Raw genomic sequence first — 9,191 nt, 5'->3', positions numbered from 1 at the left:
ACTGATCCAACAGCATGATCTTGAAATTACAGTGACAAATAGGAAAATTAACGAATAGTTTCATCCCGAATAGCTAAGCACAGTCAGATTCGGTCTCCATACCTGCAAAAGAAGTTGTTAGCCAATCTGATTATCTTGCTGATGACACAGAAATCTTGTGAACTCTCCATCTCACTCAAAGGGGCATCATGAAGAATTTCCCAAAGGGCCAGCATTGGTGGTTTGCTAGAGCAGCTCCTGTCACTGATTTCAGGAGATCCACTGCTGCTCTCCAAGAAACACATTTCTAGCCCTCATGATTGAGGAGGAAAACCTTAAGACTTTACTTCCCAGCAGCTCAAAAAACAGAGGATAAATGAAATGAACCCTATTTTTCCAGTCAAAGCTGCTTTGGTTTTACTTTCTTGCTTTCCCTCCAGCTGTGGCTGAATCCCAGGGCTGCTGTGCTCTGAACAAGAGGCAGCCACCAGGGCCAGCAAGTGGAGCTGGGGCCAGCTGGGCGTCCCTTTCCACTTCTCTTCCCTCTGCTCACCTCACATCTGCAGGCAGAGGACAGGGCAAGAAGACCCTCAGAACGACCCCCAGCTGCAGTGAGTCGAAGCAGAGAATGGGACAAGGCTTAGTGCTGAGCCGTGCACACTGGTGTGATGAGAGCTGCACAGATCTGGCTGTGTGCACTTGGCTGGACATCATCAGACACAAGAATGTGCTGCTTGCCAGAGGTGCTTTTGCCCGTCCATAAGTAAGCGCCTGCTTTCAGAAAAGGCTTTCAGACATACCCCTGAAGAGGAAAAAGGAAGTTTTGAAAGGTGGGATCTGAGGAGAGGAAGTGACTCATGGGCTCAAAGAGAGATGGGGCAGGGAGTGACAACCGGCTGAAGCAGCAGAAGTGATCCCCGACTGTGCCGAGTCGTGGGAATGGGGGTGAGGAAGGAGCCTGAGGCTGGGGGAGCCAGGCTTCGGGAACAGCCACAGTCCTACGTTTGCCTCCTGGGCATAGGATTTTTAATGCATCTGCCCCTAGCGAGCTCCCCAGCTTACTGGGCTGTCTGGCTGAGCCATGCATGTAGGTTTGGAGGTGACTCCAGCCACCCTGCCAGCCCGCAGAACCTTGGTGGGTCCCATGGGGTGCCAAGCACCACGCCAAGAGCACGGCAGCCCTGCTTTCCCCAGCTGTATGGGCACACACACCATGGCCCACTGCAGCCTCCAGCCATGGCTGCAGCCTTTCTCAGGACAGCCTGAGGGGGAGAAAAGGTGGCTGCAATTTGGGTGAAGAACAAGAGACTTTTGCCTTCATTTTACATTTTGCAAATATCTGTCTTTAGACACTTTAAAGCAGTAAGAGCAGACATGCATTGGGTTTATGGGGGTTCATGAAGGATGTGACATGGGAGTCATGTTTGGGACTTTTGCACCGGCACCTTGAAGAGCTTCTTTGCCAGAGTGGACTTTCCTCTACCAATGAGATGCCCTTTTTTACCTGACTGAGGCATGAGTTCTTTTCCTGCGTCCTTTTCTGCACCTTGTAAACTCTGTAGCCTCTGGCAGAACAAGCCATCTCTCTTAATAAGGAATCTCTAACAGTCAGAACTTTGTGAAAACTATATGAGGAATTTCCTGGCTTTCAAACAATTTCCCCCCTTAAGTATGACATTCTAACAATATATTCTTTGTTTTTAATTAACTGATCTCTACTTGATCCCTCATGTGTGGAGTACTCAAATAATAAACTGACTGCAATTCTGTACCGTGTCTCAGAAAGGAAGTAAGGCCACAGATAACATGATGTTAACTTTTGTTCCTTTTATATATCTATTATTTATTTTTCTTTAACGAGTTGTCCTATGGACGAAGTAAGGTAGATCAGATGAGAGTGCTCATTTTGGATGCTGAATTAGACCCTTTTTTGCTGAGAGCAGTAGTGCTACAGGACTAACTCACCACTGCAGTGGAGATGTGCACTGCAGGAATATTACCAATCCAAGTTTTACTGTCTTTTGCTTTGTGACATTGACTAGTCTATTTGTAATGTGTGTGTAAACAGAATTGCATATTAGTTGAGCACTTCAAGCATTATTTAAAGCATCTTCTTCTCCAGAGGACTACAGAGCTGGAACTGGGAAAGAACTATTTCCTCCATTGCTGAGGTCACAGGAGTGGAATTAAAACAAATGGTAAGAGTTTGCTGTAAAAACTGAAAATAAGGCTCTACAATTACATCTGCAAAATTTGTAGGTAATTATGTCCTGTGCACCTCCAGAGCCAAAGTGTCACAAAGACGCGCAGCTTCTTGCAGACAGCCTTAGGCAATTATTAGTTGAAGCCTGATTTGAAAAATGTCGGAATTAAAACCTATTCATCAAGGGCAAGATGTTTGCAAGATGTCTTTTCTTCTATGCCCAGAAAAAGAGTAGTGTGTTGTAGAGCCTCTCCTGAGAGTTATTAAGTGTTGAGATTCAGTTCTTGGCTACAGCAAATGGAGCTCATTTAATCTTCATTAATTTCGCTTGTTTGTTTAAAGAAACAGTGGTTTTATGTGTCAATTCCTGCTATCAAATCTTATCTTTTGTCCATCTTCCTTTTTGGCTTTTCTGTACTTTGAACTTTTCATGTTTTCCCAGATCTAGAAAACTAGAACTTGCATCCTGAAGATGTAAGTCAAGGGCAGGCAAATTATATGTTTTCCGCAATGGTAACCTTAGCCATCAGCACTTCCAAGGGAGTAGACTCCAGCAACTATGTGCAGCAGCCCTTGAGGACAGCTTGTAAATAACATCACTTGTGTTTTCATGCATCTGATAGTGTTACACTGATGCAACGTCAGAGCTCTAAAGTATGTTCCTAAATGGTTACGTATTGTATGGTATCTGACTGACTACATCATTTCATCCTCACCTCTAACGTGTGTCTCTTGGCATGCTAGAACTATTATGAGTTGTATGAATAATTGTCAGGATCAAATTTAAAAGGCTCTTTTAAAATAGTTCTGTGTGTATCAAGTGTCACTTCCAGAACTTATACATCTATGTGGAACTTGGTGAATCAGCAATAAACATACTTATTTGAAATCCAAAGACAGCTTAATACTTAATCTGTTTTTTCATGGCCAACCCCAACATGCCTTTACTTAGATTTATGCGAGGTTATGAGCTCCCTCTGCTGGTTTTTGAAAACGAGAAAACTATTAGACGAACATAAATCAAAAAAACCAGTAGTTTTCTGCATAAATTGTTGATTGTTTGCAGAAGGTTGTATGTCTAATTCCTCCTCTGCTTATCACCACACTTGTTTATAAGTTGAGCTAGTTTTTTATTGAGGCATTTTACTGCAGTGATGTGTTTTGGGAGAGGAGAAATGCATATTGATAGATAACAGAGCAATGATGTTAATTCTGCTAAAGGGCTGTGATTTCATTAACAGTTCCACCAGCAAAACCTGTATGTGTCTCTTAGTACTTCACCTCTTTCTACTAGTTCTTCATCTCCTGCTACTGTAGAACAATATAGTTAAATTATTTTTTCCTTGGTAGCTACTGTGAAAATTAATGATAATGTAAATGGAGAGTCAGACTCCACTCTTAAATAGCCACTTTCTCATTGTGGTATTTGTACCTGGAGGCTGAAGGGGAAACAAACAAAAACAACAAAACAAACCCACAAAAGAAAAAACAACAACAACAACAACAAATCCCACACATTGACATCAACAAGTTTCTCTTTCTCCCCAGGCTGAAATATATGCCTTTTGCTGGTGAAAAGTGAAGTTGTATAGGAATGTTCCACATTAATTCACAGCTAATTACAAACATACAGAACATGCAAGGTGAAAATTGCTTCTAACCATGTTCTGCTTCTGTGGAAGTCAGTGCCGGCTTGCAGGGGGTCTGGCAGTGGGCTAGAATTTCAGTGCAGGTGTGTGCATGGGGTCAAAGCCCAAACTCTGCCAGGATGCTCAGGTGCTGGATGTGCGCCTGCTGCGACTGCTGCTGGAGTGTTTGGGCAGGTGACTATTGCAGCCCAGGAATGTATCTGGGACAGTTCCCTCAGCCTTTTTTGCATATTAGGAAAAGGTTCTCCCCCCAGAGGGTGGTGGAGCACTGGAACAGTCTCCCCAGGGAGGTGTCACGGCCCCAAGCCTGACAGTGTTCAAGAAGAGACTGGACAACACCCTCAGACACACGGTGTGAACTGTGGGGTTGTCCTTTGCGGGGACAGGAGGTGGACTCAATGATCCTTGTGGGTCCCTTCTAACTCCTTGTGGGTCCCTTCTAACTCAGGACAATCTGTGATTTACTACGATCACCTCCCAGCCTTTTTTCCCAGAGTAATTGCATGATGGGCTGGAGAGGAAACAGAGGAAGAGGAAACCTTTGATCTGCAGGAGCCTAGAGGTATAATGGTTACCATTTCCTATAGATTTTCCTGCCTTCCATTCTGTTTGACATAAGCAATAGTTGTAGGGAAGGAAAGAAGGGAAGAAGACTTAGAATTGAGAGAGTTTTACCTGTGCAAAGGTGTGTGATTGTGTTCAAAATACCTCTGAATTTTTTTTTTTAACTGTAATTTTTGGCTGACTAATTTGATCCTTCTGTCCCATTTGATTACAATTCAGGAAACAAATCAATTGCATTAAAATAACATGACTTCCACCTTCTTTATTTTGATTGTATTAAGCAGATATTATTGGATAATTTGGTTACTGGCCATAGGAAATTGGCATTTAATTTAATATTAAAGTCAAATTTGGAGTTAGAAGAAGGCTCCAAATCAGCCTATGTCATGTAATAAGGGATGAGCAAAATCCTGGCCCCATGACAAAAATGACAATGTTCCCATTTTCTTCTATGGAACCAGGATTTTTACCCAAACGACTTAACTAAAAGTCTTGTTCTTCAACTCTGCATGTATAATTGTATTTCTAAAATTTGTAGGTATTTCCCGTCAGGTGGCCCTTTGCTTCTGAGGGCAACTTACAGGTCTTATTTGCATATTACAATTAGGAAAGGTGCCCCCCCCCCCCTTTTTTTTTCATAAAAACTTTTACACAACCTAAGGAATTTGTTCAAAATTTCTGTCCTGAGTGGCAGCAAAGGGCTCAGTCTTGCAAGGTGCTGAGCACTCTGGCTCCCATCCAGCAAGACACTTAGGTATGTCCTTAATTTTAAACATGAGTCTAATCTCCAGGACTTCACCAAATAGAAGCTAAAGAGCTCAGTACCCTGCAGATGCGACCCCCAAACCTTCTCTCCATTAGTCTTCTGCAGAGCTTCCATAGTTTTGTTATAGTAATATGGTAAGAATTAAGCCAATGGCATTTAAGGTATTGTTTTAAAAATACTGCACAAAGATAATACATGCTATATTGTACAGTAGATCAGTTTTCAAACCAGGAAAATGAATTTTTCTGCAAGCTTCAGCTCCTTTGTTTTTTCATACAATAGGGAACACTCTTGTAGCATCTTTTGTGGTTTTGATTATAGTATTTGTGATTCTTTAAATATTTATTCTTCAGCAGTTAAGAAACTTGGTGAAGGAGAACTTTATAAACATTTATCATGGATCAAGTGTTCACGTGGAAAGGAAATGAGGCTCTCTCTTCCTAAAGGGAAGAAGTATCTTTTCATAAAATCTGTGGCCTTAATTTGACAGAGCATCTTGATTCAGGACGATGATTGAACATATACCCAGCCTTACACACATGTTCAAGTTCTGTAAAAGTTGTCCAGACTCCCCAAAACACGTAAATACTGCTGTGAATTGGTGCCTGTCCCACTTAGCTGCCCGCAGATCACTTCAGCAATATTAGATGTGCCATTTGGCATTCACAGCATGCAGCTCACCAGAAGACAGATGAGTAAACTCTCCCTTCACCACCTGAAGGATTTGTTTGCTTTGTGGTGACTGGCAGTAGTGTCGTGAGAAATACCACTGGGCAAATTCCATTTGATTAAATAATTATCATGTATAACCAAAAAATGTACCATTATGTGTGAAAACAAATTAAAACTCTCCAAATTCCCTCCACTTCCTTCCTTGCTCTATTAATTGCTCTTTCATAGGCAAATGACACAATCACTGATTTTAAACTAAAAAGATTCCAGGGTAGGTATGGTACTAGGAACTTACAATATTCTGTGCTGATTAAAACTTTTACACAGCTTATTTAAAACAGTTTCCCCAAGAAGAGGTGGAAAGTGCATCACTCAATGGACCCCTAACAGTTTTCAGCATATTCAGTCCCAGAGAACTTTTCCAAGGGACGGGCTGGAACTGCAAGGAGATTCTTTCTGCCTCCTAATGCAGATAATTAAGGTCTCTTTTTGTGGCCCAGTTGTTTCCAGGCTCTATCTGAGCAGAATTCTCAGTGACTTTGGTGCAATTTGGACTGTTAAGAAGACTCATAGGATGGCTCCCTGCTCTCTGAAGAGTGACAGACAATGAAAATGGTGTGTACCTCATGAATAAATACGATCAACCAGGTGCAGGCAGAGCTGTTATTTAAATGGGTGCCTGGGGGTCAGGACAGCACAGCTGGGCACCGCTGGCTGTGTGTGGTGACATGGGATCATGCCCACACAAGCACTGGGGTAAAAACATTATTAACACTCCCTGCTGATATTGAGATGGATACACAGAGAAATCTTGCCCTCACAGAGGCTGGTGGAAGACCCATCATCCCCACTTGCACTCATGGCTGCACTTGCTTTGTGTGCTCCTCTGCTAGCCACACTCTCTAAAGGCAGCCAAGGTAATACATGGGTCTGGCTGGTGGGATGAGGGTCTCCTGTGATGCTGCAGTGCCACCCTCAGCTGATAGCTGCAACATCAGTTGGACACAGTAAACCAGGAGAACATTTGTGGGGAAAGGTTGGCTGGACTCTTTAGAAATGTGGTCTTTCTCTTTAAGTTTCTCTCCTTTTTAATTTCGTTCAGGATGAAGGTCTGGCACAGGCTCTTCTGTCCTCAACAGGAGCCCTTCCTCCGATTTGCAGAAAGAGATGCAGTATTGTCTTTCATGCTTTTTAGTTTTTTTGTTTTCTGAAGTGCTTTGTCCAACTCAGTCCTCAGACATCTTCCACACATCACTTTGCCTGTAAAGGCTGCGCTAAAAAAAAGTGTCTTATTCCTAACACTATGCAAATTTGCTTGATTGGGCAATAATTCTGGAATCAGGGCAGATTTACTCTGGAAGTGCTAATCGCTCCACCTTGGTCAGTATCTGTTGATGGTATCACTCTAGACAAGCCTGACCTGTCGAAATGTAATGTTTCTCATACTAGCTTCCCAAACTTGGGAGGCTGTTGCTATTTCAGGTGGTTTAAAAATATGTGCACAGTTTGTACTTTGAATGTTTAATAAGCTTAAAACATGAAGTATATAATGCAGCTTGAACTTTCTAGTGTTATTTCATCACCGAAAAAGCAAGGTCTTGAGGCTCAGCAATTGCCTTTGTTAGAACGTAAATTCCAGCATGTAATACCCAGGCTGTATGTTTCAGGAAATCAGTATTAACCTATTAGCATTCAGTTTTCCTTGGAGAAGAGCCATCTTCACACTGAGCCTGTATTGCTGCTTCAAACCTTCCTGTCACTGTTCCGTATCCACGACCCAGCCTAAGGCTGCCTTTGACGGTTCTCCAGCCATTTCCTGCATACTGCACTAGCACTAATTGAAAATTTGGGTGGCCTTGCTTATTTATTTTCCTGGAATGTAGTGGGTTATATTTTCATGGCACTTTCTCAGCAGTGCAAAGTTTCAATTTCAAAACCGCTGCAATATGAGGAAAAGTACCCCCCAAAATTTAAAAAAAAAAAAAAAACACACCAAAAAACCCAGCATACCTTTGATTATTTTTTTACAGTAGTTCTTTTGTAAAAATACATAATGGGAAAAAAAATTCAGTGTTGCTTTTGTCTCTCAAGATCAGAGGCAAGAGCACCAATTTAAATATATGTACAAGATGTTCACATGCAGGCGCAATGAGGCATGAAACTTTAAATGTACATATGCCATGGAAATGAAAAGATAATATAACGTATTCTTTGCAAGTCTTGCAGAGTTCAATAGCTACATAATGCGTGTGGAGGGAAGAGACAAGCAGCCCCCCTGCACTCTCTAGGAAAATTCCAACTATGTCTGGATGTGCTGTTGGCACTAGCACCGTACTTTGCCTCCCTGGATTTCTGCAGGAATGTAATTTCACAGCAGCCAGGGTTAGTGTGTCACTGGTACCTCTGTATTTGTAGGTGCATGTGATTGGATATGAGGATCTGCAATAGACTTCAAGTTTTGATCAAGCCTAGATCTCCCCACTGGGGAAGTTCAGACTTGGAGCAGACCTCTCCAGCCTGTTCCAAATATTATTTCCAAACTCCCTCGCTGTACAGTTCTCATAGAGAAGGTTGATTTTGGCAGTTAAAAATGCCCCAAGCAGTCTATCAAAGTGTCTCTCAAGTGTGCACACTGTGCCTCATTACAATTAAAAGTGAATTCTGGTTCATCTGTATGTTACAAGTTCCCTGAAGTGTAATGCAAGTGATTAAAGGAACAATTCCCTTTAAACTTATGGCTGGTTAATTTTGCCTTGTAAATGTGAGCAGCGATCAATTAGGAAAAATGGATTAAAATGGAAGAAGATGGTGCTCCCCAGGGCCCATATCTCCCCACTGAGGGTTCTTGCCCCTTGTCGAGGATGCAGCCACACCGTCCGCTTGGCACTTGGCACTTGGCACCAGGCACCACTGAGTCACAGCATGGAATTGCAGGGGCACTGTGGTGAGCACAAGGGGCCTTTTTAAAAGTGGGTTTGCTGCCCACAGAGGAAATTCTTGTTGTATATCGACAGGAGCATAACGTGCTTTAGAAGATCCTTCCTCCAGGCTTTTGGTTTTTTTAACTGCTGGTGAAGATGGCACCATGGGGTGTTAGGTTTTGGTGGTTATGTTCTGGAGGAGAGAGCAGATACTGTAGCTGCAGGTTGGATCTCTTACAGTCTGGGCAATAGCAGTGATCACATTTGCAAATGACAATCAATGTACTACCTGCTCTGATTTTGGTTTTGTATTTTTTTCTGCAAATATTCCTTTAAAGAAAATGCCAGAATTTCTGCTAGATCATGACTGATGTTGTCTTTAACTGTAGCTGATAGCTTTGGGAAATGGAAAAGGGAAATGAAAATTATTCTAGCCA

The sequence above is a fragment of the Caloenas nicobarica genome, chromosome 2 (genome assembly GCF_036013445.1).
Source record: "Caloenas nicobarica isolate bCalNic1 chromosome 2, bCalNic1.hap1, whole genome shotgun sequence".
In the NCBI taxonomy this organism is placed as follows: Eukaryota; Metazoa; Chordata; class Aves; order Columbiformes; family Columbidae; genus Caloenas; species Caloenas nicobarica.
This window is presented reverse-complemented; position numbering follows the sequence as displayed.